This window comes from Haliotis rufescens, unplaced genomic scaffold, assembly GCF_023055435.1.
Source record: "Haliotis rufescens isolate VD_foot unplaced genomic scaffold, xgHalRufe1.0.p SCAF_4, whole genome shotgun sequence".
Lineage (NCBI taxonomy): Eukaryota > Metazoa > Mollusca > Gastropoda > Lepetellida > Haliotidae > Haliotis > Haliotis rufescens.
The window spans coordinates 36112527-36138476 of record NW_025964112.1 but is presented as its reverse complement, the minus strand read 5'-3'; the positions used below and the strand labels follow the sequence as shown (position 1 = coordinate 36138476).

General features: G+C 38.9%; 1 protein-coding gene across 4 annotated transcripts in view; it reads left to right on the top strand.

Moving 5' to 3' along the window:
- The first annotated feature begins 4029 nt into the window (after positions 1–4029).
- Positions 4030–25950, top strand: part of LOC124134710 (uncharacterized protein DDB_G0284459-like) — a 118573-nt gene continuing 96652 nt past the window's right edge. For 2 of the 4 annotated variants that reach the window (XM_048381780.1, XM_046499748.2), the window contains exon 1: positions 10844–10965. The gene's annotated coding sequence lies outside the window, so the exon portion shown is untranslated. Of the gene's footprint in view, positions 4147–10843; positions 10966–25443; positions 25515–25950 lie in introns of those variants that run through there. The other 2 variants (XM_046499749.2, XM_048381779.1) reach the window with 2 other exon arrangements.

Genomic DNA, 25950 nt, shown 5'->3' with positions numbered 1-25950 from the left:
CATATGGCGCAAGTTTCAGCTAGCAGTACTGTTCATACACTGCAACAATAGTTACAGACAAGTTAAAGTTATTTTGGTAAGTGCATGTAGATGTTTAAGCAAAATGGGGACTTCAATGTTCTAAGACATATATCCTATTTCAGAAAAATGGTAAATTTCATCGAAAGAAGAACAGCAAGTCCACTGCAAGGTTTATATTAACAGATTAAAGATGGACATTTAAAAGATAAACTCTCCCAGACAGAGATTATAACATTGATTGAGTAGCGGGTATTACACCCAAACTTTATGACAATGGCATAGATTCGGCGGGCCATATCCTTTGAATGTGGTATGATAACATGTTTTTAATAATATCAGTATGTTTATTTGTTTGTTTGCTGTTTAACGCTACACTCAGCAATAATCCAGCTATATGACGGCGTCCTGTACATAGCTGAATCTGCGGCTGAGACTGACTGACGATTGATATTATGTGCAACATGTCCATGACACCAAATCGCCCATTGTTATAGTGAGTGAGTGAGTTGGGTTTAACGCCGCTTTTAACAGTATTCCAGTTATATCACGGCGTGTCAGCTTAATGTGGGAGGAAAGCCCGAAGTGGTGCTGGTCTCAGACGTTAACCACTTCGGTGAAACCCAAGAGCACGGGTATGGTGCTGACAAACCTAGAAACATAATTGGGGCGAACCGGGTTCGAACCCACAATCCTAGGTTTCTGGCGTACCCAAGGGACGCAACTCTGCACAGCGAATCGCGGCGCCTTAGACGACTGGGCCACCCGTGCCCCCCGCCCATTGTTATGAATATACACATGGAAACTAGTTAAGCACCACCCGAACAACTGCTTCAAGACGCCTCCCCATTCTTTGGATCAATCTCTGGATTTGATTCTGAGGAATTCTGTCCCATTTCTCATGGAAAGCAGCAGTCAATTCATTGAGCGTATGGACAGGTGGGTCTATCTGTCGAACACGACGGCCTAAAATGGGACAGAATGGGACAGAATTTCTCAGAATCAAATCCAGAGATTGGTCGTTGTTCGGGTTCAGTGAGGTTACACAATATACTGATGGAAAGTATTTGGACTTGTTCTTCAACTCCGAGAACCAGAAGTGTGCATGGTACTGACAGTTAAGTTTGTGCAACAAAAATGACATTCGTAATTTTTCATTTTCCAAATCTGTGACATCTAAAAAAACAAACACATTATTTCATGGTAATCTTGGCCATGTTCCTCCTCAACCCTTTATTTACACTAAATATTTTATTTGGTATGGAAATCGTTTACACATTTCATGCACTAGTTCATTTAGGTTGCTCAGTCTGAGAATATACGGGTGCTGCTAACTAATTTCCATGTGTATATATAATTATACAAGTTACCGAGCCTAACCAATCGAACCATTCAGTATCCTAACCCCGAAATCCACGGTGTCAGTATTTAAACTATTCTCATAAAAAAATAGTAACAATAATTAGGTCTAAAAATTGTCACCTGAAACTCTGGATAGTATCTCTATTGGCGAAAACGATATACCGGATCGTTTCTCCAGGAACCAACACTGTGACCATTTACGCACGTATACGAGGTGAATGAAAACAAACCACTCGCACGAGAAACTTGCAGCTGGATATGTCGAATTTCATTGGTCCAAAACTGTCATGTGATACATGGAAATCCTGCTCTACCATCAATCAGAGTGTTAGATGGGGATGATGGGACATACACATAATTTACATATGAGCAGACGTGTGTCTAATTATTTTATCATATGGAGTGAGATTTTGCATGTCAGGAAAAAGTCAAACAGGTAGCAAGATGTATGAATGTACACGAGGTATGGGCGCATGTGCTTTTAATTATGCTCAATATGCGTGTGTGTTAGTGCCGTTACACGTCTTAGGAATAGCATGAAACGAGGCGACATTTTGTCGAAATGTGATGGAAGTATTTGTCTTTATCAAGATTATAGTCTTTAATCGTTGGCGAAAAATATGGAGCGCCTGGCCGTCTGATTTATGTTACCTTGGCGATCAAGCTGGTGCGGTAATGGATTCTTTGCGTAATGCATATAGATGATTACATTCGTGTCTGTCTATGTATCGATTGTTATTAGTTCTTATTGATTAACAGAGACGTAATATAAATAAATGCATACTGTATCTAATAGGAAAGCGAACAGTGACGACATGACATTAACAAGATTTCCAGTCACTCCTATCTTATATTACCGATAGGAACAGGCATATCGGGAAATTATTTTCATTAATATTCATGCTCATTGAATTGACGTCACAAGCTGTGTATATGACGACATTTGTATACCACACTATCTGTCGATGAGCCGATTTCGCCAGGAATCCCACAGTTTTCTGCGTTTTCTCAGATAAAGATACCACCTAGTCAAGAGTGAGTGATTGAGTATGGTTTTGCGCCGCAGTTAGCAATATTTCAGCTATATCAGGGCGGGGGACACCAGAAAAATGGGCTTCACACATTGTACCCATGTCGGGAATCGAACCCGAGTCTTCGGAGTGACGAGTGAACGCTTTAACCACTAGGCTACCCGACCGCCAACCTAATCGAGAAACAACAGCCTCGCAACTCGAAACTACGAACCATCCGTTTGTCGTGAAATACTCGACAAGGCTCGGGACATACGCTATCAATTCCCTTGGAAATTCTTAGTAACTAGGACGTTATTCTATGAATGATTCGTTGTCACTGGAATATATTAAATGAAAAAAATATCATTCTGGGTAATATTAAGGAGATATACTGCGCTTGGTTACAAATCATGAAGCACCCCTCCAGAAAATTAAAGAAGCCTTGCAAAGCTTTGTTTCACGCCGCGCGTCACATTATGACGTCACAATTACGCTCACTGTGACGCAAACAATATAGAAATCGCAAAAAAAGGTTCTCTGTTGTCCCTAAAACTTGAAATACACCTCCTAGTGTGTCGTGTTCGGCCTAAAATCTGCATTTTGTAGCCTATAATTGAACATACAAATATTTGAAAGAGACAGAGTTTTGTGTACTTTTCCATAACTATTAGCTTCCGTGGTGATGCAGCCTTCAAACGAGTGCTTCAATCAGAGGTGGTTATCGTGGTTTGATATCCCTGATTGACCAATCAGAATCAAGTCATTTCCAAATTCTTGCTAGAATCAACAATATTACACACGATATCGGGGCGGTCTGTATATCAACAAGATGGGGACCACACAAACCAGAGGCCAACAGAGGGAGCAGCTATCCACTGCTTCCGGGGCGGTTGTCAACACTCCTGTCAAAAGGACAGCTGTTGGTCTTGCCTAGTGATCCCGCAAATTATGTAGTATTTCTACTTAAGGTAGCCATTGTGACCATCCGATCAACACGCATATTTGCAAGCTATTGCCTCAGACAATGGATGTTGAGGACCTATTTCAGTCCTGCTGTTGAACGAATCTAATTGGTGTCCAAAGAGAGAAATGTGTATGTTGTGTCGAATGTGCACGCCAAAGTAAATATCCATTAGCTGGAACATACATCGAGTTCAGACACCCGTTGAGACGAGTAGGCACTCGGAAAAAACACGTCATGCACTTTTTTTTAGAGTTTTCAAAGTGCATGGTCAGGGGTTCGAACTCACGACAATTTATAACTCGATCAGTACTGTAGGACACAGCAGTGTACGTACCACCTGCCTTGTATGTTCTGACAGCATAGCAAATAACTTTAACATGGCGTCATTTTACAGAATTAACGTTATCATTCGCAAAATAAATCATGAACGCTGAATATTGCAAGTGAATTTCAGGCACTTATTAGCGAAAAAAAAGATATATAATTCATTTACACTGTATTATGTTAAATAATACAACATACTATATAGAAACACTACATATACTATGTAGAAAAACTACATACAGCATAAAACATTATATTCATTGCATATACCTTAGTCATGTGCATGAGTGCCAATACCCTTCGAAGACTTGGGGTTTTGCATAGTTATCTCCCCTTAATCACAGAGCGTGACGAGTCGTCCACCCGTGAGTGAGAAGGCTGGGTGAGAACGAGCTACTAGCCGTGGATAAGATTCGTGTTGGCAGGGTTTGTTAGCTGCAAGTACACAGCGCGTGCGTTTGACAGGTAATATTCACACCTGTTGTTAATTTCAGTTGCTTGTTGCCCGATTCTATGTTCCATTCCATGTTCCCATCAAGGTTGTTTGGGCCATGACAACCTGCAACTGACTAATGTCGATTTCGATTGCCTTGCACTAAATCCCATGCACATGTTCACTGGGGTGTGTCGTTGTTTATCGAACGATCGATGTTTGTGTTGACAGTTTAACAGATTATGATATCATGTGTGAGATTTGACAATGTTTCATTACATGAAATCTTAGATGACGATTTAGGACGTGTACTGTGAAAACGTTTGATCAAAATATCTGGCATTCCAATAGCATGTCAGTGTAAACGAAGCTTGGCTGTCTCAGTTAATTAATGAATTATTAATCTTGTGGTTGCTGTTTACTATGAATAATGTATTTGTGTATACCTATATAACATCATCAGGGTTTTGACTGGAATATGTGTTGCCCTGGCTAGCTTGTAGCATTTGAATAGCGAAATAGCTCTGAGGTTACCGAGAAAGGAGTCTGCCTAACATTGCTTACTGCCTGACGATTCTGCGACCTTCTTTGTATCCCTTGACAGTACTTATAAACATGATTGAGATTCTACTTGTACAGTGTTTCAAGACTTTACTTGGAGTTGATATTGTTCGTAAACCTTGTAAGAATTAACCCATTTGAAACTCCACTGTGAGTTCATGAGAGGTTAAAGTAGTACAAGCGTTCACTCATCAAGCCAAAGAACCAGGTTTGATTGCCCACATGGGTAGAATGTGTGAATCCCATTTCAGGTTCCCCTGCCAGGATATTACGGGAATATTGCTGCATGTTAGGTAAAAGCACTCACTCACTCACTCACTCACTCTTGTGTAATAAATGTTTTTCTTAAATTTAGTTTCAAATATTGTGCTTATATATTTAAACAAGACAATATATTTCATAGTTTAATAAAACATTTTAGCAGAATCGCAAAGTCACAAGTCTTCAATCAAAACTGACAACTTTCTGAGTAATTTCACAATTATTATATTGTTATGATGTCTTATTAGCTGGTATATACAAGCTGTTGAAGAGAACTACTAATCCAGTTATTGATGCACTGTGAATACCAGTGGGCCAAGTGTAATACATTGATGACAAGTTGAAATATCAATTACTATCAATCATTTTACTTTCACAGATCTCCACCCAAGTCTGTTCATTACCAGTCCTTAGGTACCCACCATATAATATTCTCAGTGGGAACCTGGGAGGTTTGTGAGAGACAGGATATTTTTTCGTTCATTTCCTCAAAATGCAAAAAGAATTCTGCAATAAGAGGAGCTGTAGAGTATAAAAGAAATTTGCATCACACTTTTTTCCATGACATCAATTAACCAATTTATTTGTGTGGGTAAAACTTGATTATAAATTATTTTTTATGAATTTTATTCTGGAACATATTTTTTCTAGATACATACCACATCTCCCTTGATTTTCAAATGATCAGCCCGCTTCAGCAAAATTAGCAACTGTGATATCTATGATAAGGAAAGTTTGGCAGCTGATAAAATTCTGATTGACACTTATGTATAATACAGTAAATAATTCTATTATGGTGAACAGGCAGTCTTAACTTAGTAAACAGATATTGCTTCATCATGTTCATTGGACTCACTAATATGTGTTCAAAATCATAAAAATATGCATGCTGTTTATATTATTTACACCCTAAAATATAGACTGGTAGAAATTGAGTAGATTTTGCACATTTTTCTAAGTTCATTACAAATCGACATTGTATTCAGAAAAGTGATGATATGCAATCCAGTTGATGCTTACACATTGTTTTCTGAATACATTGTTGACGTCTTTGGTAGGCCTGTAGAAGAACATAAAAAAGTGGAGATAAGAATGACAACAATAAAAGAGATACAGATTTCAGATAGGTCTTAATAATCATAAAAAAAATAATTCAAATCGTTATCTTTATTTCCCTTCTTGGAGTGTGAATGAATATTAATAAGACATATTTGGACAGCAGGAAGTAAAGATGTGTTGTAACTGGCAAGCCTTGAAACATAATAGGGGTGATCTGGGATTTGAACCCACTATCATCATAGGTTTCTGGCACCCCAAAGGGCCACAACTCTACATAACTGATTAAGCCTCCCGGAAAAATGACGACATCAGCCTCCAACTAGGTAGCATTGATTTTACAACAACTCCATCAAGGACAGCTTTTCTAGGAAAACTAAGGTAGTTTCTTTTCAGCGAAGCCTTGATTCTCAAGGAAAATGGAAACAATTCTAGATTTATTATAGATCAATGGAATTGTTTTGGCAAAATGTGGAAGTCAAAATAAATTATCTTAGTGTCTCAATACTATTGCAATAGTTGCAGTGGACCAAGTCACCACTGTTCGGGAGCCGTACTGTTAGTTATGGTGTCTTTAGTGGCGGTGTATGGTGTCATATTAGGTTAGCAGATAAATGTTGGGCGGGCGTAATGTTGTATTCCTTTGTGCCAGCTTGCAACATTTGACCACATTTTAATGATACTGTATCTTTACCTCTGTACATAGTAACAGAATGAGACTCAAATGAGACAATATTTAACCAATTTATTCTCAGTATTATGAAAATTAAAGTAATTTCAGGTTCCCATTCCTGTTTGTCTCAAGACAGGTGTAAGAATTCTGATATGATTTAGAAGATGTAAATTTTGCCCTTTACTCAACCATTTTTGTAAAACTGATGTCCAGTAAGTGTCATGTGTAATTAAACATGGTGTGTATATCCACTGTTGGAAATAGCAGCCTCCTGCTTAAAATCCTGTGGCTAGCAAAATTTCAGTTGACCTAAAAATTCTGAAATGTCCCTATCCCAACTGGCTTCCCGAAATTGTAACAGTAATTTGTTTATACACACCTCTTAATTGTAACATGAAAAGTTCTCCCTTTTCTGTAAATCAATACAACCATAAAAAAAATAAAATAATAAAGTTAATATCAGTAACAACATATTTGCAATTTGGGTTTAATTGATTTTGCATAGTGAAGCTAGTGAAATTTGAAACTGTCTGGTAAATCTTAAGGCTAGCTAGCCCCCAATATTTTGAGAATATTCCACCTGTTGTGTATATGAACATTGTTTTATTCTGTCATGAGAAGACCTGTATGATATTGAACAATGACAGAATCTATGATCACTGATGAAAAAATACAGAAACCAACATTTTCTTCAGGTGGGCTTTCCACATAATTCAATGTTTTTTTTAAATCATAGCTTAATTCAATTATCATGTTTATGAAAAACAACTTAAGTATATCTCCCTGTCAAGTGTGAAGGAAAGTATATTGAACATGTTTCACCCTTTGAACTTGTGAAAGAAGCATGTGAATGAGTGTGAATGATTGAAACAATGGCTGTGGCGGCACTCAGCTCCAACAGCATCACTTCAGCAGCGTGTGCTGCTTCTGATGACGACTCGATGCTGATGGTACAAAGTATTTCTAAACAAACCGGGCATACACTTGCTTGGAATTGGACAGCTTTGAGTCCTCAAACTAACAATTGTGCTGATAGAGATAAGGAGACTGACTGATTTCTACTGATGAGATCAATAGCAAGCATTCATAGTGTTCACTAACCCTTTCAGTTGTAGCATTCATTCACAGTGTTCAATAACCCTTTCACTTGTAGCAGCCATCTTCTTGGACTTTATGGATCAGCTCATTTAGCATGTATATGGTATAATTTTTAGTCACTATGAAACACAAACTGTAGTCTATCGGAGTGCTTTCTGCTACAGCATATTTGAATCTAGGGACCCTATGTCTATAATGTTAATTTGGAGCCTTTGACTTTCATGCTTAGCAACTGAAAACTAGATGATATATGTCTGTCTTTTCGATATGAAGCAGTGAAGCAGAGTCAGACACAAAAACTCAAATTGTCAAAGATACCGCACCACACTTGTAAAACAAAAACAGACTAAAGAAATAAGTCCCATTTCATGATCGATTTGCAACAAAAACTAAAAATATATATTTTGACGTTTTCTCATGGATAAAAATTGATAAACATGTTATTTCTAAGCGAAACTGTTGACACAGTACAAGATTTCCCTTTGTGCCTCTTCCTGAATGCATCAGTTTGTTTGATTTGTTTTCATTATGGACTAACTGGACACCAGAATGTGATATTTTGCAATACATATTGAAATATATTGGGAGCTATTTATGTTTTTTTTAAGCCAAAGTGGTGCAAACCTCTGATTTTCTCCTCCTTGTTTGCAGCAACGTCTAACCAAAGACGTATATACATATATATATCTATATATTTATACGTCTTTGGTCTAACTCAGCATGGTCAGTCGCCGCCATTTTGTAGTCATGGATACAGGGGAGATAACAAAGTGAGAGAAAGATTCCTCATGTTTCTGTGGTTTTGTCAATCCCTTTTGAAGGGAAACATTGTTGATGAATGTATGTGTAGATTTTAGGTTAAACAATACAAATAATAACAAATTGTTATATTGTTTTTACCAAATACATAATGGAAAAAATATTCCGATGTGTATCATCTGAAAAGCATCTTCAAACACTCACTCATGCACAGTATGCCGGTAATACTGTGCAATCTTAGAAGCAGTAGAAGAAACATTACTTCAGGTTATGCAGTCACAAGTACATTGTCACCCTTCACAAAGCAGTCTCAGCATTGAGACATTCATTAACAGTTCAGGTGTTGGGGAACAAGGCTGAAGTCACAACACAGAGTTGGTTGACCCAAAGGCAGTGTTTAGAATTTAGATACATTCTGACCAGACGACTGTAATGGCGAGTCTGCGGAAGTTGCCAGTCCACTGTTTTCTACACTGGACAAATAACAATGTCAACATATTGGTAACTCAATAATTGGCTCAATACAGAAATTCAACAGACTCGATAATTCAATTTTCAATAAGCGACATGTGGCGTACCATGTTCAAAATGTAAGCCATTCTTCTTGCATGCTGTCATTGAAGGCAGAGTACAAATTGAGCCAGTTGGTGATGCATTTAGTTGCTAATGTTGTTAACACAGTTAATTATCATCAGCTGATCATGTGTCGTTTATCTATGTGTAATAATTATAACAAGTCATTATCAACTCATGATATAGTTTCTTTAAGTATATCTGAAAAAAATTTAAAAAACCAAAAACCAAACCATTGGGTTAGCATGTTTGTAATATGAAAGAATCGGGTGTTCTTGAACTTCTTTTGAGTACAGTAGAACACGGATATAACGAACTACAAGGGACCAGAGAAATCAGTTCGTTATATCCGTTGTTCGTTATACACGTTTTTGCTCGGAAACGTCCGCCATCTTGGATAAGACAAAACACAATACACGTAATTGCAGTGTTACATGTGAAATCTTCATGGCCTAATTTCACTGCAAGTTCGCCAGCTTTGGTCTGCAGTAACGGACCACTAAGCGTAATGTTTTCGCTTCTCACGGCTTGAAACCACTTGAAGAGGGTGTCCTCTACGTCTTGGCGATTGGCAGCTCGTAACCTCATCCGGGTGGGGCCAAAGTCAGTCGAGTCGCAGGATTCAAGAATGGATTCTCTCTTCTTCATAATTGCAATGTCTTTCAGCATTAATAATTCTCAATTTCGTGTCTAAACTGATAGCTTTCCTCTTACTATTGCCCGCCGTGATAGCATATGCAAGTGAACTGACACTTGGAGTCAATCTCGTAAAATGTATATGTTTAATGTTTGTTTTACAGACAAGATTACATGTACAGTTAAGATTAACACAATGCAAATTTAACAAGGTTGATCCGTCACCGCTGATTGTATTGATTCGCCGCCATTGTGTTGATTTGCCGCTGATTGCGTACAGCCAATTGTCAGTGACACTTGACACTGAGAGATTTCTCAGTTTGCTGTACACGTCACTAATTAGTGGTAAATGGGCTTGTCGGTGATCAGATATCAGTTAGCTGTATCCATTAGTTCGCTGTAGAAAGTTCGTTATATACATAAATTTTATATGATATTATATAGGAGTTAAATCGTGGATTTTTTAACAGTTCGTTGTATCCGTTTGTTCGCTATATCCGTGTTCGTTATATCCGTGTTCTACTGTAGTATATATAATCAAGTAAGCCTCAAAAGAGACATTATTATGTTTTGTGTATTATGCTTCCTGAGTGGCTGTACCACCCTATTATGCCCCAAGGGGCCAGAGTTGAGCTGGTCCCCACCTCACCATTGCTGTAAAGAAAGGCATCTGAATTGGATTGGACGTCAGACTGTGGCTTGGCTGATGGTGCTGAGGATCATTGATCTTGTTTTGAATCACTGGTTTGTCTGGTCCACATTTGATATCAATGGCTGGCATGGTATAGCTGTTCACTCAGCCACTCTACCACCCTATGGTGGGAAATTTTACACACACACTCACTCCCAATAGCACATCACTCACTTCCATCATCAAGGCAGAAATACTTCTCGCTATTCATGGTGTAAATTCATTCACTCACGATCATTTATTCATTTACTACTACGCCTTACATGGTTTCGTATTTCAATCCGTTGATTGGCAGATTTGTATGACCCACAAAGCCCATGAATGGACCGATCCATAGGATCCTGAATCAATTTGTGTTCCCCTGCCTCGTCAGCATCGTGGTGGTTAACGAGCAACATGCACGTCTCCCATTGATCTTTTGGGAAAGAGAGCAAGGTTTTGTTATAGCGGGGCCAGTGTGCCTTGACTTCGGCTGCATCCCGGCTGGAGTGGATTTGGCACAAGGTCAGCTTAACATGATGGAGGTCGATGGTGGAGTGCCAGGTAGGAGGGTCTCTTGTTCTGCATCATCACTGATGTTGTTCTGTGTGGAGTCGGGCAGTCAGGGTTATTGTCAGGTAGATAGACACCGGGATATAAATAGAACATTGTCAAGACCTGTTATGTTTGCACTCATTGTCACGGTTACGTTTCATGGAACTTGTCTGACTTGATGCGGAACTGGCATGGAAGGGTTGCTCTAAGTCTGTCAGTCTGTATAACCATCCTGGTAACCATGGAAAGGTACATTGATGGTAGAGTCTGTACCACAAGAGATGAATACCACACCTCAGCATTAAGATGAAGGGGGATGATTGTCTCCATCGTCTGGGCCTGTTTCTAGCCCTGGTCCTGTTGATTCACGAGAAACTGAGACTTTGTAAATAGGGTAATCATTATCACTGATAGACTGATATATGAATGATATGACTGGGTTTGCAGATATACAAAACGGGTTCGGGATGACACGAACAGGATGAGTCACACTTGCTAGCACTACCAGTTAACTGAACCTGGTCCCCTTTGGTTACACCTGAAAGGTTTGGAGTCATAACTCTGTTAAAAGTTAAAATTTATTTTGTGTCTCATGTTCATAAGTAAAGCAGCAAACATTATACACCAGGGTCCCACTCCACAAAGTGATATTAGCATTACTATTGTCGTTAGCCTATGATAAAGTATGGAAGTTATGATCGTCTTAGCATTACGATTGTCGTAAGCCTATGGTAAAGTATGGGAGTTACAATCGTCTTAGCGTTACGATTGTCGTAACCCTATGGTAAAGTATGTGAGTTACAATCGTCTTAGCGACACAATTGTCGTAAGCCTATGGTAAAGTATGGGAGTTACAACCGTCTTAGGGTTACGATTGTCATAAGCCTATGGTAAAGTATGGGAGTTATAAGCATCTTAGCGTTATGATTGTCGTAAGTCTATGTTTATGTATAGGAGTTACGATTATCTTAGCATTACGATTGTCGTAAGCCAATGGTAAAGTGTGGGAGCTACGATAGTATTAGCACTACGATTGTCATAAGCCTGTGGTAAAGTATTGGAGTTACGATTGTCTTGGCAGATTGAGACCAAGAACCCCCTTTTCCTGTAATTTTGAACACATGTGATATCAAGATATCTTTGACAATAACTGATTGTCTGAGCTGAGGGACAGTTACCTGATTTCTCATGGCACTACTTACAAAGTCATCCAATCAGGGCAGTGTAGGCCACTGATACATAACTTGGATCAGGTGTTTCACTGGACCTGCCCAGAGGCTGATATTGGGCATCCTGTGGCACAGCCGGCAGCAGATTTCAATAAAAATTCCCCAATTAGAATTAGAACCTTCGCACTTCCTGTTAAAATAATTATAACTAATGTGATGCTTGGGTTGGTGACATGTATTTCACTGATAACAGAAGCAATAAAGAGGTAGAGACATCAATGCTTAATTGTACATTTTTGCATTGAATGCATATATTCATGAAAATATTCCTGAATTTTAGTAAAGAACAGGAACTTCCTGTTTCACCTGACAAGTTGAGAATCAACATGAAATAAGGCATCCGGCCCTTGGGACCATTGCAGGCTTTGTTGGTCGTGTTATACAAGGATCTGTTTTGATTATTGATCTAGTATTATCCTATATGTATATTAATGAACCAACATGGGGTCTTTGCTTTTGTTAGTTATTTAAATTATTTCTTGTCATCAAAAAGGTGAGAGCAAAACCTTTATTTAGATATCATAGGGACATTGTAAGGATAGTAACTCCCATACTTTACCATGGGCTTACGACAATCGTAACGCTAAGACGATCCTAACTCCCATACTTTACCATGGGCTTACGACAATCGTAACCCTAAGACGGTTGTAACTCCCATACTTTACCATAGGCTTACAACAATCGTATCGCGAAGACGATTGTAACTCCATACTTTACCATAGGCTTATGACAATTGTAACGTTAAAACGATTGTAACTCCATACTTTACCATGGACTTACGACAATCGTAACCCTAAGATGGTTGTAACTCCCATACTTTACCATAGGTTTATGACAATTGTAACGTTAAAACGATTGTAACTCCATACTTTACCATGGGCTTACGACAATCGTAACCCTAAGATGGTTGTAACTCCCATACTTTACCATAGGCTTATGACAATTGTAACGTTAAAACGATCGTAACTCCCATACTTTACCATGGGCTTACGACAATCTTAAAGCTAATATCACTTTGTAAGGACACATTACAGTGTGTGTGAATGCTGTATAATGAAAACTGGACTGAAGGTTAATATTTAATAGCGTTATATCCTTGTTTTTTATTACCAAGAAGATATTCCATTTTTAGAACTACACTACTGTGTAACTGTATGATATATGATAATGATGTTTGTATGTTTGTATGTTTGTATGTTTGTTTGTTGTTTAACACCGCACTCGGCAATAGTCCAGCTATATGACTGCAGTCTGTAAATAAGCACAATCCAGTGATGATAATGATGATACTTCGTTAATTAGATTTAATGGAGAACATAGAAAATACTGCATTTCCTATTTTGTGGAGAAATTGCCAGTAGACATAAACAAGTTAATTAATGAGTGCAAGCATACATTATCACCATGACCAAGCTGTTTTTCAAGTATTTGATGTATGTTTATACTAGTGTTGGTCCCAGTGTGAAGTGTTTTAATGGATGGTTGTGTGTGTGTGTTGGGGGGGATGTGGTTGAACTCTACCCTCTTCTGATATTGACATACACTGGATATCACAATTGTTTGCTGGCAGTGACACATGGTGTGGAAATCAATGTCACTGGTTCTGGTGTACCAACATCTCATGAGTAATGAGTTACGTCCACTTTTACTTGGCTTATTCCATGAAGAAATTAAGGTATGATGAATATTTATAACTCAAGTGACCATTACCTGTTTCGACCCGTGAAGATCCGGGGTAGAATAGGTCTTCAGCAACTTGCCGTAAAAGGCGACGATGCTTGTCGCAAGAGGCGACTAACGGCATCAGGTGGTCAGGCTCGCTGACTTGGTTGAAGCATGTCATCGTTCACAATTGCGTGGATCGATGCTCATGATATCAATCACTGGATTGTCCAGTCCAGACTTGATTATTTACAGACCGCCGTCATATAGCTGGAATATCGCTGAGTGCGGCGTAAAACACCAAACCAACCAACCAACATTACCTATTTCATGACCAGTATCAGACAATACAGTTATTGATCACATTGCTCCTCAGGAAAGGGGGTCATTTAGTTCTTTTCAAGGTCGATTACAAGTGTTAGAAACAATACACTGTCATATTACCATACATATCTCAATCATAATTTTAGCTTGTTTGTTATTTACTGCTGTACTTTGCTATTTTCCAACTGTGTGACACAGCATGTAAATACTCAAATCTGGGCCAGGCAATCCAGTGATTGATATTATGAGCAATGCTCCACTCTGTTGGGGTATGATGATGTGGAACCAAGTTACTGAGCCTGATCATGTGCTCCATCTAGTCATGCCTTACATCCAGCATGCTGGATATCCTGGAAACAGATTATGCTATTGAAAAAGGTCCCGTGAAGATCCGGGTTAGAAGTGGTCTTCAGCAACCCATGCTTACCATAAAAGGCGACTAACGGGATCAGGTGGTTAGGGTCACTGACTTGGTTGATGCTTGTTATCGCATCCCAATTGTGTGGATCAAAGCTCATGGTGTCAATCACTGGATTGTCTAGTCCAGACTCGATTATTTACAGATTGCCATCATATGGTTGGAATATCGCTGACTGCGGCATTAAACAAACAAACAAAAAACACACAAAAAATCTATTGAAAAAGATTTTATGTCCCAGACAATTCTTGGTGATGTCTGGCCTGATTTAGCTGTCATTTTGCTGAAAGTAACTTCTCACTTAACTTTGAACTGGCCAAAATCATGTACAATGATGTATCATTGCTAAAACTTTGTAGTTATATCACTGTTTTGTCAGAGCCAGATTTGGTATCTGAAGACAAAGAGACTATACTTGTTGTAAGAGACGGCTAATGGCAAGGAGTTATGATGAAGGATTGACATAAAAAACTCTCTGGTAGTGACAAGCCCCGTTATATTCAGTGTAGTGATTGTTGTTACTTCAGTACTGGCGTTCGTACACTGGTTGCCCTTATTAGGTTTCTATGTTTTGCAGCACCATACCCGTACTTGTGGGTTTCACCAAAGTGGTAAACTTCTAAGAATGCAGCACATCAGGATTTCCTCCCACATCAATCTGACATGCCATGATATAACTGAAATACTGTTCCAAGCAGTGATAAATCCAACTCACTCACTCACTCTCTATAGGCAGACATGAAAATGCTGTAAGAATTTAATAACAAGGGCAAGGGTTCTCATTATTGAATTAATGATATGAGGGACCATCTATACTGAAATAAGAAACTCTGGTACTAACATGCAGACCAGTGATAACCCACCCCAATATATTCAGTATAGTGATTGCTGTTACTTCAAGTAGTGGCGTGGGAAGCTGTGGGGCATTCAGACGATGATCTACATGAATACCAGTATCATGAGTTTAGGAAGTGACAACCCAGAAATCTACACACCTGGGTTATTGACACAGTCAAAATTAGCTGGGTCGGCGACACTCACAGTGATATAAGAGTTTATGTGAGTGACAAGTGTTTGCTTACAACTCCGCTGCCTGGTGTACGTCTAGTAGGACCTGAAAAGTAGTCAGGGACCTGTCCTTGTTCTAACGGTATGCCTGAAGCGGTGTGGATAAAACATACAAGTCTAACCATATCAGCTTTGTGTTTCTCATCTCCAGGGCTTCAGAGAGAGTAGGCGGAAGAAAAAAAACACTTTTGGTTGAGAGCTCCAAAGTTTGAACATTGACCTTGTTAGACATTGTCCTCAGCAATAATCTTGCTGTATGATGGCGACTTGTGAATTATTGAGTCTGGAGCAGACATACCAGGGACTGATATTTTGAGCAATGTCCCATGCCGCCTGTATATGATGACATACAATCAACCAAGTCACCGAACCTGACCACCAAATCCATCTAGTCGCCTCTTTTGTCTGGCATAGATTGCTTGGAACCAGTGTTCAAAACAAGCACCTGCCCATAGGCCTGTGGCAGGTAGATCCTGTTTCGTGCTCATAGTTTAAAACTTGTATGGGTCCTTTTGGCCTGCAGTAAGTTTACATGTCGATTAATTTGTCACAATAATCTGCAATTTTAGGCCTGCAGCTTCTAAAGTGTGTTGGTACTGATGGCAATTTTTTTTATTTCAAACCCAACTTTGGACCTGTTCTAATCTGGGATCCCCACAGGGTCAGGTGATTATAGCATGAAGTACAAGTATTACTATTGCTGAGTGCGGCGGTAAACAACAAACAAACAAACAAACAAACAAACATGTATTACTCTCCAGAAACATGTTGCAGAGATCTCTGTCAATGGCAGGTTTGGGGGGCACAGGTGGCCAAGTCCTCTAAGGCGCCGTGATTCGCACTGCCGAGTTGCGTCCCTTGGGCACGCCAGAAACCTATGATTGTGGGTTCGAATCCCGGTTTGCCCGGATTATGTTTCTAGGTTTGTCAGCACCATACCCGTGCTCATGGGTTTCACCGAAGTGGTAAACGTCTGAGACCTGCATCACTTCAGGCTTTCCTCCCACATTAAGCTGACACGCCGTGATATAACTGGAATACTGTTAAAAGCGGCGTTAAACCCAACTCACAACCCAACTCACAACCCAACTCACAAACTGGCAGGTTTAGAGCTGAGGTCACAACTTCATGTCTTTGTTGACTGCCTCCTTGGTCAAGAGGAATGTTTCTATGTTTGTCAGCACTATACCCGTGCTCATGGGTTTCACCCAAATGGTAAACATCCGAGACCTGCATCGCTTCCGGCTTTCCTGCCACATCAAGCTGACATGCTGTACGTGATATAACCGTAATACTGTTAAACCCAACTCACTCACTCATTAAGGCAGTGGACTTTACTACTGTTCAGAGTTGTCTCTCTTTCATACCAGGATCTGCTGATTACTTCTGAACATGTTGAATGGCAACTGGCAAGAAGAGATTATTGAGTAGTTATATTTATGTATGTATCTGTTGGATCATTTAAAAAGTTTTGAGAATATGAACAATATTCTTCCTACCTTTGAGTTTGAGGGGTGTCTTACATTAAGTCACAACCATGTCTTTATGTGTTATCTTTCATAGAGCTTTGCAGATTAAATTCATGCGTTCTCTCTGTCAATATATCTGTACACTCAGGGACCACTCAAAGGTAGCTTGAACACTCCATAAGAAAATAGTTCACATTGTCCAAACTTTTTAATGGTCTGATACATATACTACTAAAAAGAAGTAAAAGGACACCCAATTCTTTCATATTACTCTGTCAGCCAAGACAGATTAATAACAGTAATATGAAAGAATTGTGTGTTCTTTAACTTCTTTTGAAAAGTATACATAAATACATGCATAGCTACATACATAAGAGCATTTGAAAAGCAAAACTCTGTGAACGCCTAACACATAAAGACATATTTGTGGACTAACTAGACATTTATCGTCAGTGGGATGGTTCTGTACAATAAGCCACTATCTCCGGTAATGCCAATATATAAGTGTACATAACAAGTATATTTCCCTTTCAGGGGTAGTCAATAGCCACTATTGTGAAGTATAAATCTTGTTGATCATGTTGATATCTTGCCAATATCAGTCAATAACGTCAATAACGTCAATAATATAACTGTCATTTTCAGGCCATATGAAGTCCAGATAGGTGTGGAGGTTTATATTAGCTGATTATAACTGATAGTGACACTGGTTGGGTAGGTTACAATGTGTGCCTCTCTGTCATAATTTCATATACATACATTTTCTATAACTGTTTTATATCTGTCAAATCTATTGGAATTGATAATGACATGTCACACATGTAAGAGGAGTGAGTGTGGATCCATTTTTATGCCACTTTTAGCAATATTCCAGCAATATCACAGCAGGGGACACCAGAAATGGGCTTCACACATTGTACCCATGTGGGGACTCGAACCTGTGTCTTCAGAATGACGAGCGAACACTTTAAACACCAAGCTTCCCCACAACCCCCATGTGAGAGGAAGAAAATCTAGATCAAAATGGACACATGAAGCAGCGTTTGAGTTCAGCAAGTCAAAGGGTCTGCGATAATAACGATCAATGTTGATGTATATTAAAATAAAACAGTAAGAGATATGCTATTGACAGAACTGGTAACAAATATTGGCTTGAAAGTCTGCTTTTTAATGAAAACATTGTATCTAGGGTTACTAAAAGGTAGGGGGAAGACGGGTAGCCTAGTAGTTAAAGCGTTCGCTCATAAAAGCTGAAGACCCGGGTTTGATTCCCGACTTGGATACAATGTGTGAAGCCCATTTCTGGTGTCCCCCGCCGTGATATTGCTGGAATATTGCGAAAAGGGGCGTAAAACCATACTCACTCACTCATGCTGTTATTCTTATCCAAATAAATTAAAGATGGAGTGATCAGGAAAGGAATAAATTTGTAATTTATATTTAATTTAATTTAATTTAAATTTTAAAACTATTTTTAATATATATATTGTTTTACTGTGGCTTTTGTATCCGGTTGGTGAAATCAATTAACTGAAAAATAACATCTTTTATCATTTAACTTAAGCATTTATCCATGACATAAGCTTATGACATAAAAACATGTATGTCATACCCCAATGACATAAGTATGCAAATTAGATATGCAAATTAGATAACCGGAAGAGCGAGCGGTTTGATTTGAAACTATATATTATAAGTGAAGTTACACCAGAGATATAATCAGATTACACAGAATCGTTGTTGTTACCGTTATTAAAGTTTCAATTATTCTGCAAAAGTCTGTTCAAGTATTTTGTTTAAAATAATCCTAGGAACTTTTTTTCTCAGCGAATTGTTTATTTTGGTTTACATGGCTATTAGAAAACATGTATCACTACGCACGATCTATACGTAAGATTTCGACAAGTTGCTGATGTTAATGTTTAATGCAATTATTCCTTAATTTGGAAGCAAAAATGTGAAAATGATAAATAGAATTCATCACTCGTGTTTTTTAATATGGGAAATATCAACCTTGTTCCGTTAATCGGTATTTGCCTCGCCAAAGGCTCGGCAAATACCGATTAACTAAGACTCGGTTGATATTTCCCATATTAAAAAACACTCGTGATGAATCCTCTATATATGTACAATGAAATAAGAGTTCAACATTAACAGATCGTTATAGACAGAAATGGTAACAATTGTAGGCTAGAAATGAGATTTCTTTCAAATGAACACTTGTAACTGTAATCTTTGCTTTAATCTACAGCAGACGAATCTGTGATATTACTAAAAGAACCAATTGATTTGGCCTCACAACAAACGGAAGCCTCTTTTTAATTCACACCCACTTTGCCAGCATGAACATGATGAAAGGTTACGGAACTGTTTAATTTCTTACAAGAATTTGTCTCTTTGAGATGAAGAATTTATGTAATGACTTAAATGTATGAATATATATCATATTAGGACAATATAAAAGATAGCTATGCACTGCAGAAGTGGCACACATTCCTGTGTTTATCACCTATAATCTGTATGTGACACCATGTTGGATTGCCAGAACACTGATAGTGATATACAGCTTTCGCATTCATAAACCTTGACACAAATACATTCCTGTGTAATCCCTGTAGGAATGTATCACAAGTGACCTCTATTCTTCCACTGTTTGTATCCCATGTATATTTCATGCTTGTACATTTCACAGAATGTACGTTTCATGCCTTGTTATGCTGATTATAAGATTAAGGTGGATATTATTGTGGCAAATGTGTCACTTTATACACATGTATGGGTATAGTGTCGTCAATAGCAGTGACTGGGTTGTATATTTTGTCCAGGTCCCTGCAGCCGCTGTAGATCTGGTGACAGTCATGCATGGCACACATGCTGATTTCAAGCATCGGTTGTGTATTGTGTCAGTGAGACAGGGGATAATATCATTATCAGAGGCATGGTAGATAGGTTTCTTTAGCTGGGTTTGAGACGTGGGACTCTAAGCTGAACCATGTATTGATCTGTGTTACAGTGTAAGGGTTGGGGGTGTTTGTATCTGGTGGTGGGTTGCAGTGTTGTTTCAGTTAATCAATTTCAATGATGATACATGTATATTGGTTTCAGTTTCTAACCATCTTGAAATCTGTGGTCGACTAAAATGTCCTGCGGATTTGGGAATGGGTGCTGTCTGTCCTGCAGGGGACAACTCGGAGAACATTTAATTTTTCTTGTCAATCTTTGCAAAGCTGTCAGTTTAGCCATGAATTGGTACTTTTGCTATTCAGAATGTTTTACTAATTTAATTTTCCTGGTTTCCAGGAATTTGGAATTTGGTTCAAATGAGGGTAGGGTTTGTTTCTGGATATTCAGTATTTCTTGGATCAAGATTTAAACAGATCTGTCAGCCTTGAGCCATGAACTGGTGCATATTTAGGTATTTGGAGATACAGTGAACTATGTTTATAACGAACATGCTTATAACAAACTGACAGATATAACAAACTGGTATTTTGATCCCAGCCATGTGCTGTGTATATGCTTATAACGAACTATGATTATAACAAACCAAAATTAATGGTCCCTTTGAGTTTGTTATAACCATAGTTTACTGTATCTGTTTTTAAAATGGAAATATGTTCCAGTCAATGACATGTTCTATGTTTGATCATACCTCATGGACCCAATGGATTTCCCCACTTATCATTACAGTTTTCAACTGGTAAATTTTATGTAGCAGCATATTAATCAGTAACCTTAAAAAACCATGAATTTTAAAAAATCAACATATTATTTCAGACATTGTTAATTATATTCTCTCAGCAGTCATTTTTAATTGTTAATTATATTGTCTCAGCAGTCATATTTGATTGACTTCTCAAAACAAAAATCAAGTGAAGTGATATGTTATGCAAACCTACAACAGAATTTCAATAATTGTCTTTTGGAATCAAGGGAGAACATATGTTCTTTAATGTTTAATTAATGATTTTCTCATGGTTATGTACAAAGAGGAAGAATGAGTTTATTTTACTAACACCACTTTAACCGTGACAACAATATCTGGTCTGGTAGACAAATGCAAATATACTGATGGAAATAAATAAGGGAACACTCAGTTTCAGACACAGTAAAATGAAACGCTATCATGGGTTCCCAGCCTTGTCTACCAAATATGAGTTGGAAACAATGCACACAAACACATCTCAACATTTAATTCTGACGTGTTGATTTTGTATGTGTGCTATTCCAAATGTCCTGACAGTAAAGCTTATTTCCTTCTTTTTTTTATTGTGCCCTTATTTGTTTTCACCAGTATATGTGTATGTGTTTTTTTGCATATCTGTCAAATTGGTAACAGGGTTTCGCCAGTCACAACATTCTACTGTCTGTGCCAGGTCCTGACAAATATGCTGGCCAACAAAATAAATGTTGGTTATGTTATGTCCTGGCCACCACTTCCATGTTCCAACTAGACCGCCTCCGTGGCCTAGTGGATAGAGTGTCTGCTCGGATAGCGGAAGACTGGTGGTGTTTTTGTTGTTTGTTGTTAAATCTTTAGTCTGGACTGACACAAGTAATAATCTTGAACGCGATGTTAAGCCCACTTCACTTCACCTCATATGGGGGGCACGGGGGGCCCAGTCGTCTGAGGTGCCGTGATTCGCTGTGCAGAGTTGCGCCCCTTGGGCACGCCAGAAACCTATGATTGTGGGTTCAAATCCTGGTTCGCCCAATTATGTTTCTTGGTTTGTCAGCACCTGGTACCCGTGCTTGAAGTGGTAAACGTCTAAGACCTGCATCACTTCGGGCTTTCCTCCCATATTAAGCATATACTGTTAAAAGCGGCGTTAAACCCAACTCACTCACTCACTCAACTCATATGCCTAGTGGTCCAGGTGGCTGGTGCAATAACGAGGCAATGCACTGACTTGAAAGCTACCTGTACCAAGTTTGGAGTTTATGACTGAAAAAATAGTTTACCACTTGATAATTAGTTTGAGTGACAATTGTCAACTGTAAATATAAAGTGGAGACTATTTTCATTTCTTTTGAAATGTGATAAAAACTTCTATTTTTCCTTCTCCGCACTCGGCAATATTCCAGCTATATGAGTCTGTAAATAATTGAGTCTGGACCAGGCACTCCAGTGACTGATATCATGAGCATCGATCCACGCAATTGGGATCGATGACATGCATCAACCAAGTCAGCGAGCCTGACAACACGATCCGTTAGTCGCCCTTACAATAAAAATATCTAAACATGATAAATACAAGATTTTTTTAGATAGATATTTTGGCACCGTCATTTCATCAGATGACTACACTATTTAGATCACCTGTGTTACAGCACCCAGGGTATTGAGTGTCTAAAAATGAGTTAAACCCTTAGATAAACACAATCCTGTGGGCTGAATTATCTCCCCTGATCTCCCAGCCGTCCATTGTACTGGCAGTGCTGCAAGGCAAACTTAGAGTGTTTCACACTCCATGAGATTTTATCAACATAGTATGTTCACAACACAAATACCTAGGTGGGATTTGTTCTACAGATTAGCCAAGTTAATCCACTTGAAACCTGGCCAATTTACACCCAATGAAGCAGGGCTATCCGCTGCCATGTTCTTACATAATGTGTTTACTTGACTGGGTGGAGAGGCCAGTGCCTTGGAAATCCAGTAAGGGCAACAATGATATATGTAAGTGCCAATATTGGTAAAGATTGGCAACTTCAGTGGTTTATTTTAAGTCTCCTTCCTCTATGCTCTCTATGCTCTCTATGCTCTCTATATATGCTTGGTTGTATAAGCTGTCTCCTCCTCCTCTACGTTGAGGCACGGGTGACCCAGTCTCTTATAAAGCCGCCGCAATTTGCTTTGAAACGTCATAAACATATGATTGTGGGTCTGAATTCCAGTTCGCCCTGATTATGTTTCTAGGTTTGTCAGCACCATACCCGTGCTCGTGGGTTTCACCAAAGTGGTAAACGTCTCACACCTGCATCTTCAGGCTTTCTTCCATCAAAAAGCTTGCAAGCCAGGATATAACTGGAATACTGTTCAAGCAGCATTTAAAGCCAACTTACTCACTTCTCCACTATGCTAACATGTCTCAAGGTGTAAGCCCTCTCTCATGCTGTATTTACTTAGATGTGCCATGTTATCCCCTCCCTCCATGCTAAGATGTCTCATGCTGGTCTGGATAAATCCCTGATACCACCATTCCAATGCAATGTTGCAAATAAGCCTGAACAATCCATGTGGTGGAAATTGTGCACACTTATACAACCTTGCTGTATACCTGCCTAAATATTGTTGCATGTTAAATGGAAGGGTCTTATATTCAGTATATGAAGTCCGTATTTATCTCTTTGATATGTAAGGTTGTATCAATCGTAAGAATACATGACACAATCGATGAAGGGGATCAGCCATCCGTGACAGGCTCGGGTTTCGATTCTGTTAAAAGTTATGCAAGGGAATATCTATGCCATCTATAGCATTATATAAGGGTATTGCTGACAGCTTGGTCACAGCTTTTGAGTGTTTATTGGAAGTATATGGTAGGCCTATTTTTGTGTTGACATATTCACTGAACACAGCTATAAAGAATGTGGAGTAAAGGAGGACATGTTTATATTTTTAAGGTGAAATGCACTTGTGTGGTTGCAATGTAGGAGGAATGCTCTTGTTGGCTTGTAACTTAGGAGAGACAGGTTTTTTTGGTCACTGTCTCAAAACAGGTGTATATAAAGGGTAGCTTTGAAAGGAGGTGCTGCCTTTATTTTTATACCAGGTAATAGTTTTCATGATATTGAGCATGTCCAGTTGACAATGTATTTCAGTTTGTAAAATCTGTGGCTAATTATTTGTTTCCTGTATTTATGTTATGTAAATAACAAAGGGGGCATGGGTGGCCCAGTCGTCTAAAGCGCAGTGATTCGCTGCGCAGAGTTGCGTCCCTTGGGCATACCAGAAACCTATGATTGTGGGTTCGAATCTCGGTTCGCCCTGATTATGTTTCTAGGTTTGTCAGCACCATACCCGCACTCGTGGGTTTCACCAAAGTGGTAAACGTCTGAGACCTGCATCACTTCAGGCTTTCCTACCATTTTAAGCTGACACGCCGTGATATAACTGGAATACTGTTAAAAGCGGCGTTTAACCCAACTCACTCACTCACTAAATAACAAGTCCAGCATACCCTGAGGGCATGGATGACTGCTCAATCACTTGTTTGTCTGGTCCATATTTATCATTTACTGACCACTATCATTCTGTCTGAATATTGCTGAGTGTTGCGTTAAACAACAACAAACAAAATAAAAGAAACGCAAAGAAGTTCATGTCCATAAAACTTGCATCACTTGCGGCCTTCCTCTCTAATCAGAGCTGACATGTCATGATATTAGTGAAATACGGTAAACACTGGAACACTCACTCACTCACTCACTGCTTCAAATAGGGTTTCCATTGATGCAGTTCGGATTAAAATGTGATGACTTTGTGCAGTGTGGACTTTTACCATAAAACTTCGGCAATTTTGGAAAAGTCCATTTTGTAAACAGGTGGTTTAAATTTGGTATTTTCCGCATATTCTCATAAACCTCAAGTTGATTATCTGTTCCTTTTCCCCTAATAACAATTTACATGTCTCTAACAGTTTTGGATGCGATCGTCCGGCCACTGCGTTTATCTACGTAGCCCAGCTACATATAATGGGAACAACTTAATCATGTTAATATACACTTCCCTCTCTAAAATATCGTTGTCTTGTATATGACGTCATCATGTTGAGAGCACATATTTGAATCTCCAGAAATGACTTCATGATAGAACAATGTTTGATCATGAAATAGAGCAAGCTTCATTCTTTATTGCTCTTTGCGATTTTTCACGCATACTGATGTATCAAGGATCCGCCTTGTCAATATAAGCATTCCTGATCAGGTGATGACGGGTTAACATATACTCGAAACGATGTGTTCCTTATAATAAAGAAGCTGACATCCATACATTCTGTTCCTTATGGGTATCTCTTCTAAATGCCATTCTAAGACTTGATAACCATTCATGTTCATAGTTGGACACTAACAAATGTCCCATGTCAACCAACTTTTTATTACTTATGGATTCATAATTTGCTTGTGCTGAATTGAATTCCTATACAAATTTAGGAAGTCGGGATCCTGTTTACGTGGCTTCAATAGAAAGGTTTAGTGCATACCTTTCAATGAAACTGTCAGTATTGGGTAGGTGCCAGAAAGACTTGACTGGCAGGTTGCACACCTTGGGACAGACAGTGTATATATACATGGCTGGCCAGACGTGGGAGGGTGGAACAATGTTGGACTGCAGAATATTTACACCTGGCCACAATTTCAAATTGGTCGTTAAACTGGTACATGGTAGGTATTTTCCTATTGTCTTTGTTTTATGAAGATTTGTTTAAATGTTTGATGGGCTGGATTATTGGTGACTGGATGGTTTTACATTCAAGGGTAGACACCACGCCTATGATGCTGACAAACCTGGAAACATAATTGGGGCAAACCAGCTAGGATTCAAACCCACAATCACAGGTTTCTGGTGTGCTCAAGGGACACAACTCTGCATGGCAAATTGAAGCGCCTCAGTTGGCAGGGACACCTGTGCCACCCATGTTTGTGTGACATTACAATATAGCCTGGTGGTTTAAACGTTGGCACATCACACTGAAGATCCGGGTTCGGTTTCCCATATGGGTACAAAGCCTGAAGCCAATTCTTAATGTTCTTTACCCATGAAGATCCGGGGTAGAATAGGTCTTCAGCAACCCATGCTTGCCGTAAAAGGCGAGTATGC